The following is a 22,352-nucleotide window of genomic DNA, read 5'->3' as shown; positions in this document are numbered from 1 at the left end:
TTCAACAATCTGTGTATATAGCTTTTGCTATTAAATATTTCAAGCCATTGAATGTTACCATCATTGTACTAGGAAAAGTAGCACTTGAGTAGTTTTTTGTATATGTTGTGGTGAGAGACCGAGAATTTTAACAGAGATTGCATATTTTTTTCCCTTAAATCTTAAGGCACGGATTAGTTTTATCTTCAAATGTGGTATTTCACAAAGACACTAATAAAAGATGCATTAATTATTATGATTTTGTAAATGGTTTATAACATATAACTATAATAATACTTCATTTATCTTAATAAAATCAAGAATTATACCATTAAATGTATAGAAGGTTAAGTTATCTTTTTATTTTGATTAGTAGTCATACTTTTAAGTAAATGTTGAGTAGGCCATTTTGTCTCCATTAGTCAGAGGGTATAACAAGTATTGAATTGTTGCCTGAATAATTATTTAGAAATTTAAAATTTAAAATAATTGTAGAGTCACAGGAAGTTACAGAGAGAGGGTCGCATATACCCTTTACCAAGCTTCCCCCAATGGTTACATCTTATATAACCAGACTGCAGTATCAAAAGTAGGAAATTACTTTGGAATTTGTGTCCCTGAGTATGATGGAGTTGGACTCAGATGTGACCTTTCTACACTGCCTCTTCTGTCACTTTTACTGAACATTTGGTTGGTGCTAGGGTTGGTGTATACTCATGAGACTTCAATCTCTGGACAGGCCATGTGCCAGCTGGGCCCTGAACCTCAGCAGAGTTGCAACTCCTCCTCTCTGGTTCTTTGGACTTATACAGGTCAGCTAACAGGAAGGTGAAGATGGTCAATCACCACACCAGGGAACTGAGAGTGCCTACAACTGCAAGCAAGAGAATTGCATCCATCATCCATGTGTAATCTAAGCCCCCTCTCAATATAGAGATGGAGTGGATATCACCATCCCAGGGTCCACAGAATAGAGGAATAAAATATGGATTAGAGTGTATTACTGATATTCTACTATCAAGCTACTGTGCCTACTAATAGAAGAAACTGTATTTTTGACGAGGAGAAGTGGCCACAGTAGTTGCTGAGGGCAGGGAGTGGGAAGAAGAGATGTGATGAGGGGCCTTTTTGGAACTTGGCGTTGTCCTAAATGATATTGCAGGGTCAGATGCTGGACATTATATATCCTGCCATAACCCACTGAATGTACTGGGGGAGAGTGTGAACTACACGATAAACTATTATCCACGTAGTGCAGCAGTGCTTCAAAATGTGTTTGCTGAATGTGATGAGTGTGCCACAATGATGGGGGACGTTGTTGATGTGGGGGGATGGGGGGTATATGGGAACTTCTTATGTTTTTTATGATGTAACCTTTTTGTAATGTATGTATCTTCAAAAAAATACAATTTGCAAAAATGGGGGTCGGGGGATGGGGTATGGGTTATATGGGAACCTCTTATTTTTTTTAATGTAATGCTCTATGTGATTTATTACCTTTAATAAAAAAAATGTTACTTAAAAAAGCAACAAAAGTAGTAAACTGACATTGGCATAAAGTGGGTGCAGAATTCTATGTCATTTTATCATATTTGTAAATTCATATAACCATCATTTCTATCAAGATACAAAACTGTTCCCATCATCGTAAAGATCTCTCTCCTGCTACTCCTTTATAGACACCCTTCCTCCTACCTTCCCTAATTCCTGGCAGTCACTAATTTGTTTTCTGGCTCTATAATTTTGCCTTTTCAAGAATGTTATATAGATGGAGTTATATGGTATGTAGACCTTTTGAGATGGGCTCTTTCCACTCAGCATCATGCTCTTGAGATCCATCTAATTTGTGTTATATCCATAGTTCTTTTTAATTGTTGAATTGTATTCTATGTTATGGATGTACTACTCTTTGTTTATTCACCTATTGAAAGACATTTTTGGTTTTTCCAGTTTTGGCTATTAAAATTCATATAGTTGGGAATTTAAAAAAAATGTACTTTGTAGTTGGTGAACTTAGTACATTTTCATTTAATGTAATTATTGTTACATTAGAGCTTAAATTTGCCATTTTATTTTTTGTTTCATCTTTTCTCTGTTTTCTTTTTCCTGCCTTCTTGTGGGTTATTTGAACATTAAAAATTCATTTTTATTTTTTCTATTGTGCTTTTGCGTGTGTCTCTTTGTATAGATTTTTTAGTGGTTGTTCTAGGTATTAGGTTATATCTGTATAACTTGTCCCAGTCAGTTTGAGTAAAACATAGAAACTATAGCTTTCTTATGTCTCATTACTCTACCACATTTATAATTGTCTTAAATATTTCCTCTACATATATTGATAATTATAAAAAAAGTTATAATTTTTTCTTCAAACTTCAAAAACAATGTAGAAATCTTGAGAAAAAGGAAGATCTGTTGTATTTACTCACAGCTGTATACTTTCCCTTGTTCATTCTTTCTTCCTGATACTCTAAGATTCCTTTATTATTTCCTTTCTCTTTAGAGTACTTCTTTAGCCATTCTTTTAGGAAAGGTTCTGGTGACAAATTCCCATAGTTTTCTATAATATGAGTATGCCTTGATTTCTCCTTCATTACTTGAAGGGTATTTTTGCTCATTATAGAAGTCTGAATTGGCAGATTTTTCTTTCAGCCCTTGAAAAATGTTGTAATACTTCTTTTTGTTTTGTACAGATTTAGATGAGAAATCTGTCACTTATATTGTGGTTCCCTTTTATTTAAGTTGTGGTTTCTCTCTGGTTGTGCTCAAGGTTTTCTCATTGTCTTTAGTTTTTAGAAGTTTGCTATGATATGTCTTGGCTTGATTTTCTTTGTGTTTATCCTGTTTTGGGCTTATGCAGCTTCTTGAGTCTGTAGATTTATGTCTTTCACCAACTTCGGAAAATTTTCAGTAATTATTTTGTCAAATACTTTTTTGTAGCTCTGCCATCTTTCCCCTCTCCTTCTGAGCCTCTAGTATCCCAAATACTGGATCTTTTGTTATAGATCTATAGATCTCTGAAGGTCTGCTTATTTTTAGCAGTCCATTTCCTCTTTGTATTTCAGATTCAGTAATTTTTATCATTCTGTCATCACTTTTATTGCTTCTTTTTTCTGTTTTCTCTATTCTCCTGACTAGACTATTCACTGAGTTTTTTGGTTATTGTATTTTTCAGTTCTAAATATTTCACTTGGTTCTTCTTTATTCTATTTTTTCATCTGTTTCAAGTGTGTTTGTAATTGCCTGTTGAGGCATTTGTCAGATAATCTCAATATTTGTGTTATCTTGGTGTTGGTGTCTATTGATTATCTTTTCTCATGTGAATTGAGATTTTCCAGATTCTTTGTCTGATAAATGATGTTTTAGTTGTACTCAGGAAATTTTGGATGTTATATTATGAGACTCTGGATTTTATTAAATCTTCTGTTCTGGTGTGTCTACTTTAACACAAAACTGGCATAACAGGAAGGGTCTTGCTTTGTTACTGGAGATGGGAGCCCAGGCTCGCCTTTGATCTCTCTGGACACTGAGGTGGAAGAGTTACTGCTGGACACAGGCAGGAGTTCAGCCTTCGCACTAGGCCTCTGATACCACACTGATTGGGAGGTGGAGGCTCCCTCATTATTGCCTCCACAGACACAGTATATGGTGGGGTGGCTCGTTACTGCTGGGAGGTGGTAAAGATTCAGGCTTCCTGCTCTGCATTCTCTGATACCACCTCAACAGGGATAAGGAACGGCATCTTGTTACTGCTATGTGCAGATGGAGGTCCACCTTTGCCACGTGATCTCTGCTGTTATTGCCCGGTGGGAATGAAAGTCCCACCTCCCCATTTGCTCTTTTCTGAATCCACGCTGGTGGGGCATGGGGTTGGGAAACCTCATTATAGCCATGTGAAGGTGGACGTCCAGGTTCCTCTCTTGCTCTTTGGTGACAGGGGTGAGGTTGTGGCTGTGGTTTTCCATGGTGTTTGGCTTGAGTGGTGTGACTATCGTCTAATGGTTTTCTCTCTTGCCAGGCTGCTTCCTTCTTGTTCCAGTGACTTGAAAATTCCATTCCTCTCCTCCCCTGCCCTTCCCTGCCCTGCCCTGCTTCCTCTTCTTCCTCTTTTTGCCTGCATCTGTTGGCATTTCTGTGTTCCTGGCTTCTCTAGCATCCTGTGTAGTATATACTATACTAAAAGAAAACCCAGGGAAATCACTGCCATGTAATTCCTCAGGTTCTGCAGTTCCTAACTCTCTGCTACCTTCTTTCCACTTTCAGAGTCTTCCTATAATTGTTTTATATATATACATTAGAATACGTGATGTCCAGGGTTTTTAACTGTACTTAGCAGGAGGACTAGGCGGAAATGTATCTTCTCTCTTTTGTCCTCTAACTTTTAAAGGCTTATGAGAGCTCAAAAATATGCATTCAATTTACATTTAAAATGTGAAGTTATATTTTTTAATAATTAAAAAAATTACTGTTTATTTAACATTTACTATGGGCTGGACTCTTCCTGATATGCAACCCTGAGTCTTTCATACATAAGATTTAGTATGTTGAGTAATTGATTTAGTGTGTCAAGTTCACGGTGTATGAAAGTAGTAGAGTTGAAAAATTCCAGTCCAGGTCCGATTGGTTCTAAAATCTATGTTCTTTACTTTTATATGAAAAAAAAAATTTTTTTTTTTTGCATTTTTGGCACTTACAAACTAGTTTAGTGTGGGTAAGAAGGCTGTCATTTAATTATTATTAATTTTTTAGAGATGTAATTTTATGCAGTTGTCTAGTATTCAGCTTAATAGATGAGAACTCATTTGAGGGATATCACTCTTTCCTTTTTCTGCACCAGTACTCTAAGCCACTGTTCTGTGCCAAGCCCTGGAGCTATATGTGCTTAAGACCGACTGGGTCTTTAATGTCACAAAGTTGAAGAGGGGTAGCCACTAAACGAGGAAGCAAATAAAATCATCTCAGATAGCATTAGTGTTCTAGAGAACAGAAAACAGGGTGATGTGATGAGGGTTCGCTAGGGGCCATGAGAGGTCAGGTGGAGCCAGATACCGTCAGCTGCAAGGAAGTCAAGGCAGACCTCTCGCAGCCTCATGGAGCTCTGGACGAAGAACTTTGAGGTTTAGTGCCCTGAGCTGTGAGAGAGATTAGGGAGGTCTGGGTAGAGAAGGAGACCAGCAGAGCTAGAGCATAGCAAGAAGGGAGCAAGGGCACGGGAAGGTGCTGGGGTGTTCACACGCGAAGGTGATTCTGGGCTTCGTAAGGAGTTTGACATGGTGGCCATTATTGCTTTATTTGTACTTAGAGTGGAGAAAAGTGCATGCATTTGTCTACGTGTGTATCTATGGGGCAAGTTATAGCAACCTTATTACTGCTAAGTAGAGGTTTTCTATACAAGATGTATTACTTCCTGTTGGACAGTAATGGCCCTTGCTCTTTCCTTTGAGGGAGCTGGTGTCTGTATATAATTTTCTTTTATGGCCCTTGCTCTTTCCTTTGGGGGAGCTGGTGTCTGTATATAATTTTCTTTTTTGAAATTCAGTCCCTAAAAGAACCCATTCTGTTTGTTTTAAATTAAAAAATACCGTTCACTGCAGAAAATTTAGAAGAATTTAAAAGAAGATATAAAATGAGCTATAATCTCACTACCCAGAGTTAATTATTTTAAACATGTTGGCTTTACTCCTTTTAGTCTTTTATCTGTGTGTGTCTATGTGTGTTATGGACATGTTTACAAAATTATTGATTTATCTTGCTGTTTTCATGAATATGCTACTATTTCATTAAATATTCCTCAAGAATATGTGTTTTTGAAAATTTGTTATATTACTTACCATTTTGTGGAGCTACAATAATTTAATTCTCTGCTGTTCAACTCTTTGCCTCCCATTGTTTGGTTCCTAATAACCCTGATGTGGAAAACATACTGCTATGTACACCTTTGGTTGCACCTCTCATTGATTCCCACTAGTGTTAAACACATTTATAAGGCTCTGCACAACCATTGCTAGATTGTACTCTAGAAAGGTAGATGGTGAGAGTATTGTGTACTTGTAATTTAACCAGCAGTCATTTAAGGCACATGCTATGTTTCTTTTACATAAAACCTAGAATGTATGATTATTTAATTAGCAGTACACTTTATGCTTTCATGATTATTTGCAGCTAGTAATTAATGTTTCTGATCCTCTAGTTGAAATACGTAACTGTAGCTAGGTTTTCATCTTGAAGTAAATTTAACTAGCTGATATTATGGTACTATTCCCTTCTGAATTGTGCTCATTTTCTTGGATGAATTTGTTCATTCCACTCTGCCCAACTGCATTAGCTTCTTGAGTATCAGTGTCCTTAGATGGCCATTTTCCAGCACCATTTGCCTAACAGGTACTCGAATTATTTTGTGTACTTGTCTTTATAATGATCTACCTGCCTATTAAAGTACTAAATGGAAGAATCCAAAACAACTGTGATCTGAAAAGTGAGTGATCACAGCCACGGTGAGAGGGGACTCCCGTACTGTGTGTGTCCTATATATGCCAGTAGTTGGAGAAACTGGGAAAAAACAAAAAGTGACAAGCCATTTTTCTAATTTCCCCCCCAAATACTTAACAGGAAACTTTCTGAAACATTGGTAAGTAGCATTTTATATGTCATTCCTGAGTCACTGCTGGATGTAGGGAATTGATTATCTTCCTTTGTGTGTCTGTGTATGTTATGGACATGTTTACAAAATTAAGATAAAAATTATTGATTTATCTTAACTCAGATGCTCAAATGACTGTGTCATGTTGAACAAGAGGCTTCTGGGAGGCCTGATCAGGGGTAAGAGAAAACTTTGTATAGGTGCACGTTTATTTACTAATCTACATCCCATAAAACTTGATTTTGTTGTATTATTTTATTTTATTTTTTTCAGTTTCCTTTGTAGATTTATTTTTCTGGTTCTTCCAGCCTGTTAATATGTCCTACAAATATTAAATCTTCAAGATCTGGGTCTGGGGAAGTTTGGGAGTTCGTAGACGTTTCCTCCTGTTCACTAGGAAGAAAGATATTGGATGGGGTCACTAGCATTTACTTCATTTATAATACCTAAGGACACAGAGTAGCTAATGCTAATTTAGTTTCACTTTTGTCAGATTGTATTTATAACGTTTATGAATTTTTGGCTTTAAGTGTTTAGAATAGAAACTTCAGAGTATATGGAGAACACAGAAGACTTAAGGCTTACTTCACTGAGGTAGCCTCTGTAAAATTTTTGATGTATGCCCTTTCAGGTTCATATCTCTTTTATGTACACACGTGCACACACACACACCTGTCTCACCTTCCCTGTCACCGCACACACTTGCTATTAGAGTCTTTTTATAGAAATTGGATCAACTGTATATTGTTTGGTAACCCATTTTTTTCCTACTCAATGATGGGTTAGGAATGTCTCTCTAAGACAATATAACTCTTCAATATAATTTTTAAAGGTATTATGATGTTCCATTATATGAAGGAATCACATTTTATTTCAACAGTTCACTATTGGACATTTAAGAATTTCTATTGTTTTGACAAAGGGAAAATTCTTACGGCAAAATGCTTTCATATGGATTATACTGAATTATTCTCCTAGGGTAAACCCTTAAGTAAAATTGTTAGGTTGATCTCATTTTTAAAAAGTCTTTTTTTCCCCCTTCATAGTTATATAAAATACTATGGTTTTATAAATGTTTGTAAGTAATAAATGCCATTACAAAAAGGGTACCAGTGTACCCTGAATATCTTTCACATATGCCTACATGGTTTGGTTTAGGACTATACTAAATGCATGGTCACAACTTTTGTTTTAGCTATCAGTCTTTAAATTTTTCATCCAGGATGCTTAGAGGTCACATGGTGTGGTGGTTTGAAGCTGTCTATTCCCCAGAAAAACATGCTCTCAAATCTAATCCATTCTTGTGGATCTGGGTCCATTGTATAATAGTATGACCTTTTGATGAGGCTCCTTCAGTTAAGGTGTGACCCTCCTCATTCAGGAGGGGTCTTAATCCTCTTACTGAAGTCCTTTATAAGAGGATAAAATTCAGACAAAGAGAGAGGAAGCCAGGGAAGCAAGAAGCTGAATATTGAACCTGGAAGACAAGGGAGAGATCAGCACATGCTGCCATGTACCTTGCCATGTGGCAGAGAAATCAAGGATCACTTAGATGATGCCTTGATTTGGACATTTTCTAGGCCTCAAAACTGTAAGTGAATAAATATCCATTGTTTAAGTTGAACCATTTCTTGGTACTTTGCTTTGAGAAGCCTACAAAACTAAAACACATGGTAAATTATATTTTTCTTTTTTTCATAATCGCCATCTTTTTAAATTTGGTGAACCACAGTAAGTTATTTTGGGGTTGTTGAGAGTTGTGGTTTCTGTTCTAACTTTATGCCTAGAAATCACACCAAGTAAACAAGCTACTTTGCTTCTTGACATCAGGGTATCTGGTAGAGGAAGACTCCTTTAGGAATTTAGAAAATCCAAAACAGAAGAACAGAATCTAAATAGGATTTCTGTTTTCGGTTCTATGGCCAAGTAGTCATCCTGTAATCTCTTTCATTATAAAAAACTTAGAGATGTTGCAAAATCCTCAGAAAGACATATCTGAAGTGGCAAGAATGTAATAGAAATCTCCAGAAGCTAACAATGAGGATGAAGTGAAAATCAAAAGGGCTATTATGAGATAATTGGGCAAAAGCATTTATCAAGGAACCTGTGTGTATGTGTGTGCATGTGTTTTGTATACATAAAAAAGTTGAGAAAATAATATAATTGCCTCATGTATATCCTTCATCACCAATTTTCAACACATGGCTAATCTTGTTTTATTTATACTCTTGTGTATTCATCTTCCTTCTTAGTTATCTCAAAGGGAATCCCTGATAATCATATAATTTGTAATGATATACAGTACTTCATATGTATCTATGGAAGATAAGGATTCTTTAAAAATAAGTATATTGACTATATCATGTGACACCAAATAATTAGTAATAATTGCTTAATATAGCCACATTATCCCATCAGAGTTCATATTTCCTTGACTGGCTAATAATGACTTTTTTCTAAATTATTTTTTTGAGTCAGGATCAATCCAAGGCGCATGTATCATCTTTCTGCTTCAGACTGATTTGTCTGTTATTTCTTATAGGTTCCCTTATATCTTTTTTTTTTTTCTTTCTTGAACTGTATTTGTTGAGGAAACTGGGTCATTTTTTCATAGAATTTCTACACCTGGAATTTGCTGATTATATCCAACAAACAACATAGACACTGTGGTATCCTTTAACATGTTGCTCCTGTATTTCTTGTAAACCAGTAGATTTACAGATTTGATCAGATTGAAATTTGATTTTTTTGGTCAAAGATACTTTGATGATGTGTGTTCTTCATATGAAAAGATATATAATAAGTGTTTATCTCTTCCTTTCCTGATGTTAAATGAGTGTGCCGTGGCTTCTCGCCATTTCAATCCAAACCAATAATTATAAATTCCATCAACTTGTCACTTAATGGTTCTCATAGTCATCTGTGATAGTTGCTTAGGTATTTTATTATGGTTTACAATATATTGATATTCTACTTCCACATTTGGTCTTCATTTATTAACTCAAATTCCTATATTGAAAATAACTCATCAGTAATTTGGCTACCCCATTGTATAGTTTTACAAGCAAGGGAAGAATAAATGCGTGATTCATTTGCTTACTAGTTTTCAGATTGCGTTGACTCCCTAGCAGTCTCCAAAGATTGATTCTTTTTGTGTTGTAATGAATCTAAGATTTTATATATATTTCAATCTCTTGTAGACATAATTCTTTTTGATACTCAGATTGTCCCATCTTTAACCATTGGAAGCCTCTAGGGACTGGCTCCTGACTCCTTTTGTTCTAACTTTATAGTCTTGGCATTTTTGCCGTCTGATATGAAAAGATGTACCAGGTTTATCTTGGATGTTTTCTGCTCAGGATCTGGAATTACTCATTTCTCTAAGGAGCTTTGGTTCCTTAGTGGGAAGTTGTATTAGGGACCATAATCTGGTAGGGGTACTCATTGCTTCTGGATTGTTTCCAAATCTTTTCAATGTACAGATCTAGGAGATATCTATTTAACAAATATATCAACTGTTTATATTGGTACTTCCAATTCCAGTATTTTGCCTAATTTATTTTACATTAATATTTTTTCTCTTAAGCTGAAAATCTTGTTCCTAATGACATTATTTATTTATATTATTATATAATAGTTTCAGAATAATAACATTGATATTATTGCCAACATTATGATTTTAGAATACAATTTACAAATCTTTTGACAGTTCATATTGTACTTAGGGCATTTCCAACCAGAGATGTGTGGTCAAATTAATATGTTTTAAATTGTCTTCAGATAACTATTTTTGTCTTGTTAAGCCAACAACTTGGTATACATTTAGATATCAGTTTCTGTTTGTTTGGGTGGCATTGCTTTTTAAAATTTTGATTTAATTTGTTTAAAAATCATGTAAACATTTATGTGGTTCCAAAGTCAACTTACAAAAGATCAATTCAGAGAAACTGGATTTCCATCTTTTTATTTTATTTTATTTTTTTAATTTAATTTTTAATTTTTAGATACCAAAGGCTGGGGATAGAACCCTGGACCTCATATGTGGGAAGCTGGCACTCAATCCCTGAGCTACACTGGCTCCCCTGAGTTGTTTTTTTTTTCATTTGTTTGTTGTTTGTTTTGTTTTAGGAGGTACTGGGGATTGGACCTGGGACCTCATATGTGAGAAGCTGGTGTACAACCACTTGAGCTACATCTGCTCCCTCCATCTTTTTCCTCTCCCCTGTTCCTTTCTTCCCCCCATTGTGTGAACATTTTTATTAGAGTTCCTCTTTCAATCTTCCATTTAAAACCATATAATTGTACATACACACACACATCCTTTTGGCTCTGTTTGCCTCTCTATCTGTATCTTTCTCTGTATAATTTTTCCATCTCTTTATTTCTCTCTCTGGTTCTGTTTCTCCACCTGAATATTTGTATCTACGACTAAATGGTTACCCAAACCCTTACCCCTTCTGCATGAGTATTTCACCTCATTTAACTTTCCAGCTCTGTATCTCTCAAAACCTGGTTACTAAGGAGCATTTTTTCATAAAATGATCCCTGGTTGGTAAATTGCATGGGGGCTCGGAGAGTAGGAAATACCTGTTAGGAATACTTGGCTTTGGGCTTCTGCAAGTGCAGTGATGCTTGACTCTGGGTAAACTCTGGAGCTGTGCCTGAGGAACTGTTAAAAGAGATGTTGGTGCCTGTGGGGCGCGAAACTTCTGAGCCAAGCTGGCTTCCCTATCCTCCCAGAGCAGCTCTCTTGTGGCACATGAGCTATGCTGCCGGGGTTGCTGCAGGGTAACAACAGATGCTGTCTTCCTGTTGGCTCTGGTTGCTGAGCACATGGATAGAAAATGTGTTTTTCGGTGGTGTTTTGAAACTGTTTAGTCTAGTCTAAAAGACCTCAGTGGGAGTTGAAATATTCTTTCCCATCCTTATCTTTTGTCACAACATACACCCTTTTGCACCTTGCTTTATTTACTTAACAGTGTATCTTGGGGCTCACTTGATAAGTTTATAAGAAATATTCTTCATCCAGTTTTTTTCACAGTATTTCATAGTGTGTATTTACCACATTTTCAGTTTTTCTGCTGTCGACTGCTATTTGGGTATAAGATCTCCTTCCTTACACTGTAAGATGAAAACTTGAAAAACATTTAAAAGAAAATTTACTATCTTTGTGACCTTGTTGTAGGAAACAGTTTCTTAAGGATTACTATCCAGCATGTGAAAAATAGCTGACAAGTAACAAGGAAAAGACAAAACAAAATGGCATAGGATGTGAAGAAATGGAGTGGTCAGTAAACCTGGGAAAAGATGTTTGGGCTGAATAGTAATGAATAAAATGAAAGTTAAATTGAGTTTCATTTCTGTTTCATACACTTCAGATTGGCAAAAATGTAATTCTCTCCATAAGAATTGTTGGCAAGGATATGGGTCAGTGGTAGCCCTCATGAGTATAGTGGGATAATCACTTTGGAGAGCAATTTCATAATCTCTAGTCAAGTTGATTACGTATCCTGTAGCAACAAATATTGCTATTAGGAATATAAACATATAACCATATGAAATATTGCTATTAGGAATATAAACATATAACCATATGAAAATTGTGTATCACGGCATTGTTTGCAATAGTGTAAGATGGTAAATAATGAAAAAGTCAACCAACAAGACATGGGACGAATTGTAATATATCCACATGATGAACACTACACAGCAATTAAAACACACTAGCTAGTCTGGAAGGCATTATCATGGATAAAACTCATAAAATAGAGTGAAAAAGGCAAGCTGAGAAGGATATGTACAAAGTAATAACAGCATATGAAGTTTAAAATATGCAAAATCATTCTTTATATTTTTTATAGGTACATAAATACTTAGTAAAAAACATCTCTGCCAGTAAGATCCACTTGGCAGAGACTATTACCTCGAAGAAGGGAGAGAGGGCAGTGGGATCAGAGACACACACTCCAGAGGCTTCAGCTGTGTCTATGATAGATTGTTTCTTTAAAACAGGGCTTCTTAACGAGTGTTCCATGAACTTGAATTGAAAGTCAAAAAAGCATTATTCTTGTGTGGATGTGTTGGTACAGGTGTGATATATTTATTAAATAATACACAGTATAGTATGGACTTAGTGAGGGGTCTGTGGTTTTCACCTGACTGGCAAAGGGGTCCATGGAACAATGAAGGTTAAGAACCTCTGCTTTAAAAAAAGAGTATTTGATGTACATGTTTAAAACCTTAAGATTTGATACAACTAAGTGGACTTTAAAATCACTCTACTTTTCAAATGCTTGCATGTTTCATTATTTCAACAAAAGGAATGACCGCAATAGCACAATAAGCTATAATACTTTACATTCTTCTCTTTGCCGAACTTTTGAATTTTTAGATGATATCTGGGGAAGTTTTAGTAGTTTTCTTTGTTTTTTTTGTCGTCCCCCTCCACCGGCATGGTGTTTGTGGTGATGGTGTTATATGATATAGTCTGCTACCACCTGAATAGTTTTTACCCACATACACGATAGTTTGAAAGGGAAAGCATTGTAATATCACAAGGTATTCATTTGTGATTTTTTTTTTGTTTTTGAAAATGGAGGATTTTGTCCGAAATTCCGATGTGCTTTGTGCTTTTGGGAGTAAACTTCACTAATGAAATACACAAATCTTTAGTTTACATTTTAGCATTATTTGAGATCTAAAGCTTACTTCTGTTCTTCAGAAATAAAAGATGGAAAAACTGTAGCATGTAATTTTCCCTATTTCTTCTTAAAGCTTACAGAAAGTCCCAGCATGTTTTGGGATTTTAGGCACTATACCTGTCAGTGAAAATGGTATGGATTATTAACTATTAAGTTTTGCAGATGACCACATACCTTTCAGAGGAAGTACTCTGGCAGATTTGTGATCTGGGATTGTGTGCTTGCTGAGGGCTGTGGTGTGGGCCTGCAAAGAGTCCATGTAGTCAGTCTTCCTGATGACAGCTTGCCTTATTAGCTGGATATTAGATGTATGAGGCGTAAAAATGTTGTTAGCCTTTATTATTTTTTCTTAACATTCTTGAAATTCTTCATCTTCTTTCAGTCTGTAGTTTGGGGGGATCTCACAGTTAATTAAAAAGAAATCCTTTTTAGTAGTTCACCTTTTAAAAATATGTATTTATAGATGAATAGAAGGAGAAGGGGGGAGTATATGAAAAATAAAATACACTAATACATGCTCTGTAAACAAATCACATGTGTGGGTTTAAAAGAAAAGTTTACTGAACAAAAACTCAGTGCCAGATTGTTAATGTTAGGAAATGGAAAACCTGTAAAACTTCTAGAACTCTGCTCTGTTATATTTCAATTAACTGAGCTTAGAAAACTAACATTAACTCATGAAGGTTAAATAGATTCACTCATCTGTCTCAGTTATTTTTTTTCTTAAGTTCTATGGCCTTGAACATACTTGAAGCCGGATAATCAGTAATACCTACTTTGAACTTTGTGTAATTGGCTTTGAGGGTCACTTAAAGATTTAAACATTAATTTTTAAAGCCATTTCATGTTTCACAGTTGGGTTTGTTCATGATCACTAATAAGACAGCTTCCTTGAGTGTTACTGCTATTGACTAGAGATATCGTCTTTTAAAATTTTGCTTTACTTATCAGTTTTGACACTATTAACATTTTTCCAATTTTAGTTCATCAGCCTAGTTTGACCAAAAATAGGTACTTTGGGTGGCAGACTTGGTCCAGTGGTTAAGGCGTCCGTCTACCACATGGGATTTCCGCAGTTCAAACCCCGGGCCTCCTTGACCTGTGTGGAGCTGGCCCATGTGCAGTGCTGATGCATGCAAGGTGTGCCCTGCCACACAGGGGTGTCCCCTGCGTAGGGGAGCCCCATGCACAAGGAGTGTGCCCCGTAAGGAGAGCTGCCCAGCGCGAAAGAAAGTGCAGCCTGCCCAGGAATGGTGCCGCCCACACGGAGAGCTGACACAAGGAGATGACGCAACAAAAAGAAACACAGATTCCTGTGCTGCTGACAACAATAGAAACAGACAAAAAGAAGAAGACGCAGTAAATAGACACAGAGAACAGACAAGGAGGGGGGGGGGTGGGGGCAGGAAGGGAGAGAAAGAAGTAAAAAAAAAAAAAAGGGACAGATACTGTTTCATGAATTAAAAAAAAAAAAAAAAAAAGGTGCTTTGTCACCTGGTTTGACCAAAGCAGTTCTTTTGTGACATTAGCGTTTTGACCCAGTGGCAAGCAGTGACTTATAATAATGAAACCACAGGATTGCAGGAGGTCACTGTGACATTTCATGCATGTAAACTTTTGAAAATTTTGAATGCTGAGTCTTACTCAGATTTTTTCCCCGAGAAAGTCATTAGGAGTACATACTCAATGGTTGCTAATCATGCATTTAAATATGGAAATCAATTTATACATATGAGTCAGAATATATTTGTATTGTGGTACTATTTCTAGTTTGTCTATATAAACATTCTGTAAAAGACGTTTTACTGGACACTTGGCTAAAGTTCTTTAAGGAAAGTGCAATTTAAAACAATTTTAGATTTAATTAGTACAATTTTAGTTTCCATCAATATTAAGTAGGAAAATAGTGTCAATGTAGTTATCAAATTGCATTTTTCATTGTTTTTCCTTGAGGCTATTATCAGTTGCTAGCCAAGCTGTACTCATTGATTTTTAGCTGTGACAGGTTGTTGAGCAGATCAATTTTGCCTCTTGAGATTTGCAAGAGATAATTTAGAATTTTTCCACCTCAGCATCTGATAATTTTAATTTTCTGAGTACTAGAGGATCATTTTATCTGTTTAATTTTTGTACAGGTAACATTTGTGATGGAAGTTTTACACATTTTGGATAAATTATATTCATAATGTTTTAAATATGTCATAATATTATCTTAATGTTAGGATAGAAATGACCATTCCTCTGTCTTATGATGAGATACCACTGCCAGGTACTATTTGCTCCTGGCCTTGAATGTTGGATATGAACTTACTGTGCTGAGATTTGGGTCATAGACCTAAGGATCTTCTGCTTTTTCTCTCACGTGCAATATTTATGTGTATTGAGCTATATGACAAGATGCATTTAAATCGAAGCTGAATACATAGTAGATTGCAAACTGAAGTGACCTGAGGTCATTTTCGGTTTTCTAAGTGCAGTTTTGATTATTCATCTTTGGCACTAAATCTTTGCCTGCAGCCCATGATTTTCCCTCCTCTATTGTTATTGTTATAAGATTAATACTGTTGTGGAAGTATGGTGCACATTGCTTAAGATGAAATTTGGAGCTCTGGGCAATTTGTTGTAGGAAGCCAAGTCATTACCGTTAATTCATTTTTAAAAAATAACTAAATGAGAATTTATTTAGGGCACAAGATAGTTTTAGGTTTAGATCGGTATTTGAAGTCTGTATTACACTGCACCTTTTGGAGGGACTTAGAGTGATTGTCTTACAAATAAATCATATCCCTAATATCTTTTTATTTTTGATGTTTGTTAAGTTTGTCCTAAGTGTATTATTTTGGTTTTGCAAAATTTTTATTAATGGTCACATAACCCAACATCAAGAGGAAATACACTAATAGACCTCATCACTTATTCTTAATGACATTTCTGTGTTTCTAAAATTAAAAACCATTTTTTTTTGTGCCTAGAAAACTTTCCTCTTTCCTTACATACTTAAGCCATATTTCACTTATCTATTGCTGAGTAACAAACCATCCCAAAATGTAGTGGCTGAAACAAGAATGATAATTCATTTTGTTACAAGTCTATAATTTGACTGAGGCTTGGTGAGGTTGTAATCTCCACTCCACACGTTGTTAGTTGGGGATATCTGACTTTGGGCTGGAAAATAAACCTTCACAAGGGCTCATTCCCATGATGGTCGGGTTGGTGTGAAGTTGAGTGGGAGCCTAACTGGAACTGTGGGCTGGGAGTCTTGGTTGCTTTCCATGCCTGCCTTTTCAGGCTTCCTGGCTTGCTCACAGCATAGAGTCTGGGTTCCAAGAGTGATGCCTGAGAACCTGGCAAGGCTTCTAACCTGTTTGGAAGTCACTTAGTGCCACTTCTACCAGTTCTACCACCCTACCCTTCCCTCTCCACATACATAGTTAGTGTTTGTCATAATGAGGAAGGAAAAAGTGGTTATGGGTAGATAGAGGTCTTGGTTACAATTATAATTTACTTAAATAATCCCCTGTTTTTGAAGGTTAAGATTCTTTCCTGTTTTTGTTTTTTATTATAAACAACACTATCATGAGCATTCGAGTCCATCAAGCTTTCTTTTTGTTCATCCCTTTGTTAGGATAAATTTTATGAGGTATAACAGGTATATATAAGATTTATCTGTTTACCATCAAGGAACTAAATATAAGAGCTAAAACCATAAGATTCTCAGAAGAAAGCATAAGGTAACAGGACCTTTTATTTGGCGATGGATTTTTAGATGATGATACCAATCATTATGAGCAAGAAAAGAAAAGATAGATTGGATTTCATCAAACTTCTGTGCATCAAAGGACATTATCAAGAAAGTGAAAAGACTATCTACAGAATTTCAGAACCATGTATCTGATAAGGTTTTAATATCCAGAATATATAAAACACTACAACTCAGCAATAAAGAGACAACCCAATTATAAAATATGCAAAAGATTTGAGGAGATATTTTTATAAAGAAAATATACAAATTGTCAGTAAGCCCATGAAAAGATGCTCCATATCATTCACCATTAGGGAAATGAAAATCAAAACCTCAGTGAGATACCTGTTCACTCTCAGTAGGATGACTAGTAAAAAAAAAAAAAAAGTGTTGGCAAGGATATGGAAAAATAGGAACTCGCATACATTGCTAGGGGAAATGTAAAATGGTTCAGTCACTGTGGAAAGTTTTGTTCCTCAAAAAACATAGAATTATCATATAATCTGGCAGTTCTACTTCGAGGTACAAATCCCAAAGAATTGAAAGCAGGGACTCAGATATTTACACACCATTTTTTGTTGTAGCATTATTCACAATAGTCAAAAGGTGGAAACAAACGAAATACCCACCAACAGATTAATGGATAAACAAAATATAGTATATACATACAATGGAATATTAGTCTTAAAAAAATCAATGAAGTTCTGATACATGCTACAGTACATTTGAATCTTGAAGACATCATATTGAGTGAAATAAGCCTGACACAAAAGGACAAATACTGTATGATGCCACTTATATGAGGTAACTAGAATATGCAAAGTCATAGAGACAGAAAGTAGATTATAGATCCAGGGGCTGGGGGAGGTAGATAATCAGATGTTATTGCTTAATTGATACGGAGTTTCTTTTTGAAGAGTTTTGGTAATGGATGGCGGCAATAGTGGCACAGTATTGTAATTGTAATTAATGTCACTGATTTGTACCCATGTTAGTGGTTGAAATGGGAAATTTTGTTTTTATATATATATAATTTTTTAAAAACATTTGTTTATTTATTTCTCTCCCCTCCCCCCACCCTGGTTGACTGTTCTCTGTGTCTGTTTGCTGTGTCTTGTTTCTTTGTCCGCTTCTGTTGTTGTCAGTGGCACGGGAATCTGTGTCTCTTTTTGTTGCGTCATCTTGTTGTTGTGTCAGTTCTCTGTGTGGGTGGCGCCATTCTTAGGCAGGCTGTTCTTTTTTTTCGCTGGGTGGCTCTCCTTACGGGGCACATTCCTTGCGCGTGGGGCTCCCCTACACGGGGACACCCCTGCGTGGCAGGGCACTCCTTGCGCGCATCAGCACTGCGCATGGGCCAGCTCCACATGGGTCAAGGAGGCCCGGGGTTTGAACCGCGGACCTCCCATGTGGTAGACGGATGCCCTAACCACTGGGCCAAGTCTGCTTCCCTATATATATAATTTTTGTTGTATATATATTAACACAATAAAAATAAAAGTTCATTTACCTATGACCATGCCAACACTGACTACAGTCAATTTTCATCTTTGGTAATATGCTTTGCAATAAAATGAATTCTTATTCTTCCTAAATTTGCATTTCTCTTATTACTACTGAGGGTAAATTTATTTTAATTTGCTTATCGGCAGTTTAGAGTTCTTTTAGAGTTGTTTTTTTTTCCTGAAGTGTTCATTTATTTCTTATTGATGAGTTATTTATACACAAAGACATGAATTCTTTGTCAGACATTTCAAATATTTTTCCAAGATTATATATTCATGTTGAAGGATATATATTATCCTATGGTTGCTTCCCCTCATTTAATTTTTAACAACCTCATCAGGGTCTTTCTAGTGTAAGAAGAAAGTAAGAATATCATTGAATAGTTTGTCCTTTGCCTTTTTTTGTGAGTGGGCTCTCTCTCTCTTTTTTAAATTGTAGTAGAATACATATTACATAAAAATGGCCATTTTAAGCATTTTATGTATACAATTCAGTGACATCCATTACTTTTACAGTGTTGTCCATCCATTACCACCTTCCATTCCATTAAGTGGTAGTTTCCCATTCTGTGTCCCATTCCTGCCCCCCTGTACTACTCTGTTTTTTGTTTCTGTGAATTTGCCTAACCTAGATATTTCATGTGGAGTATCTGTACTTTTGTGTTTTGCTTTTTTCACTCAAGATGGTGTCTTCAGGGTTTATCATGTTGTATTAGAAATTAATTCCTTTTATGGTTGAATAATATTCCATTGTATATATACACTACATTTTGTTTATCCATCTCTGTTGATAGACACTTGGATTGTTTCCACATTTTGGCTGTTGTGAATAATGCTGCTGTGAACATCGGTGTACAAATATCTCTTCAAATCCCTGTTTCCAAGTCTTTCGGGTATATTCCTATGTACCATATTGGGTCGTATAGTATGTTTAACTTTTTGAGTAAATGCCAAACTGTTTTCTACAGCAGGTACAGCATTTTACATTTGCACCAGCATGCATGCGCAAGAGTTACTATCTCTTGCCAACCCCTTGTGTTTTTTTTTGTTTTTTTTTTTAATAATAGTTATCCTTGTCAGTGTGAAGTGATACCTCATTGTGGTTTTGATGTATATTTCCCTAATGATTAATATGTTGAGCATCTTTTCATGTACTTATTAGCCATTTGTATATCTTCTTTGGAGCAATGTCTATCAAGCTCTTTGCCCATTTTTCAATTGAGTTTTTTGTCTTTTTCTTGTTGAGTTGTAGGAGTTCTTTATAAATTCTAGATAATAAACCCTTATAAGATATATCATTAACAATTATTTTCTTCCATTGTATAGGTTTTCTTCTCCCATTCTAAAGGTATTTTTCTTGATAATATCCTTTGATGCCCAGAAGTCAAAAGTATTTAATTTTGGTGAATTCCAATTTTATTTTTTTTTGGTGTTATATCTAACAATCCATTGCCTAATACAATATCATAAAGATGTTGCCCTACTTTGTAATAGTTTTGTAATTTTAGCCTTATATTTAAGTCTTTGATCCATTCTGAGTTATTTTTTGTGTCTGGTGTGAGGTGGGGCCCCGTTTCATTCTTTTGCATGTGGATATCCAGTTGTGTTAGCACTGTTTATTGAAGAGAGTGTTCTTTCCTCATTGAGTGGACTTGGCACCCTTGTCTGTCCTACCTTTTTTATTTGCTAAAGTCAGCTTTATATGCACTTGTGTTTGTTTTCCTTTTTCTATTGTTTTGTCTTTTCCATAACAATATTTAAAAATGTAATTATTGCAGCTTTATTATATATTTTAAACATTTGGGCAGATCCTTCAGTCATATCAAGCCTATGAGATGTGCAAGTGTAATCATCTCTGCATGATTTTTCTAGTTGAGGAAACTTAATCATGGAGGTTAAATATTTTGTCAAGAAATGTGACATTTTTCCTCATGCTTTCCTAAATGCAGAATCTAAGCTCTTTACCATCATATTATGCTGCCCCTCCATTTCTTAAGTGCTCTTGTATTACTCAATAAAAATCTATAGTTTTCTTTGTATAAATCAGACATTTCTCTTTTACACTTTTTTTCCCTATGTGATTTGTTGCTGTTTGTGAAGGGGATTGCTTTGTTGTTTTTTTTTTTTCATTACATATTATAAGTGAAAATGATAGAGTTTTGTCTTTATTTTTTGCTGAACCACTTTATTAGGCAACCAAAAAAGAATGAGAAGACACCAATTGTATTTTTTTAAAAGATTTATTTTCTTTATTTATTCCCCCCCTTGTGTCTCTTATTGTGTCATCTTGTTGCATCAGCAGCCTGTGCCAGCCCATTGTGTCCACTCGCTGTCTTGCTTGTCTTCTTTAGAAGAATCAGAAACTGAACCCAGGACCTCCCTTGTAGTAGGTGGGAGCTCAATCACTTGAGCCACATCCTCTTCCCCACCAATTGTATTTTTAGCATAAGTTCTTTGGACCTGAATTTATAAGTGCTAAGTCTATGGATGATTAAAATGTTTATTTTTAACATAAAATCTAATAAAATGTATTTTAATATGTATCAACATGATTTCAGGGTGCTTAAATATCATTTGTAAATTTTTATATTTTTAACTAACACACTTTTTTATTTTCATGGTTTCTTGCTACTTATACCAAAATCTATGTCACACTCTTTGTCAGAGAGATTTAAATAGGTTTTTGTTCTTTCATTGCCATGAATCCTTCCGTAGTATCTCATACATTAGAAAAGGGGATGGGTTATCCTCTTCATAAAACTTTGGCTATATTTATTTATTTAATTTTTTTTTCGGCATGGGAATCTGTGTTTCTTTTTGTTGCGTCATCTTGTTGTGTCAGCTCTCTGTGTGTGCGGCGCCACTTCTGGGCAGGCAGCACTTTCTTTCGTGCTGGGCAGCTCTCCTTACAGGGTGCACTCCTTGCGCATGGGGCTCCTCTACGCGGGGGACACCCCTGCATGGCACAGCACTCCTTGCGCGCATTAGCACTGCGCATGGGCCAGCTCCACACGGGTCAAGGAGGCCTGGGGTTTGAACCGCAGACCTCCCATGTGGTAGACGGATGCCCTATCCACTGGGCCAAGTCTGCTTCCCTGGATATCTTTAAAGTGAGTTATACTAGGCTTTCTAGGAAGTTTTTTTTCTTTAAATTTATAGTCATTCATGGTCTTGAATACCAGAAATTAGACATTTGAATAAAATGCAAAAGATTGATAAGAACAAGGGTTGTTGAGGATATAGAGCCTCTGCAGCGCTCTTATAGTGGTGGAGTCATTTTGGAAAACTCTTAGGGAATGTTTCCGATAGCTGAACGGATGCCTTCCTAGTTCTTGACCTAGCAGTTCTACTCCTAGGTGTATTCCAAGAGAAGTGACTATATTCACAAACGTGCAAAGGTAGCCATAGCAGTTTTACTCATAATAGTCCCAAACTCTAAACAATCCAAATGTTTCACAGTAGAATGGAGACATAAATTGTATATTTACACTGTAGGGTATTACATAGCGATAATATACTAACTATAGCTACACATTACACAGATCACTTTCACACCATTGTATTGAAGCCAGGTAAGGAGTTCCTTCTTTTCTTATTTTTTTATATCTTTGATTTTTTATTCCCTTTTTTTCTTCAGTAATTTAGCTAGTGATTTATATATTTTGTAGATGTATTTTAAAGGTACATTTTGATTTATTTATTTATTTTCTATTTTTCAGTTTCCTACCTCACTAGTTTCTTCTTACATCCTTCTTATTTTCTTCCTTTTGTTTCAGTTTGTTTACTTTTTT

The 22,352-nt window shown here is 35.7% G+C and overlaps 1 protein-coding gene across 19 annotated transcripts in view; it reads left to right on the top strand.

The window, feature by feature from the left end:
• The window catches only part of ULK4 (unc-51 like kinase 4), a 659,217-nt gene that overhangs the window by 187,642 nt on the left and 449,223 nt on the right, over nt 1–22,352 (top strand). The gene's annotated exons all lie outside the window — the stretch shown is intronic.

Source organism: Dasypus novemcinctus, chromosome 26, assembly GCF_030445035.2.
Source record: "Dasypus novemcinctus isolate mDasNov1 chromosome 26, mDasNov1.1.hap2, whole genome shotgun sequence".
Lineage (NCBI taxonomy): Eukaryota > Metazoa > Chordata > Mammalia > Cingulata > Dasypodidae > Dasypus > Dasypus novemcinctus.
Note: the sequence above shows the minus strand (reverse complement) of the source record. Positions and strands in the feature narration are given on the sequence as shown.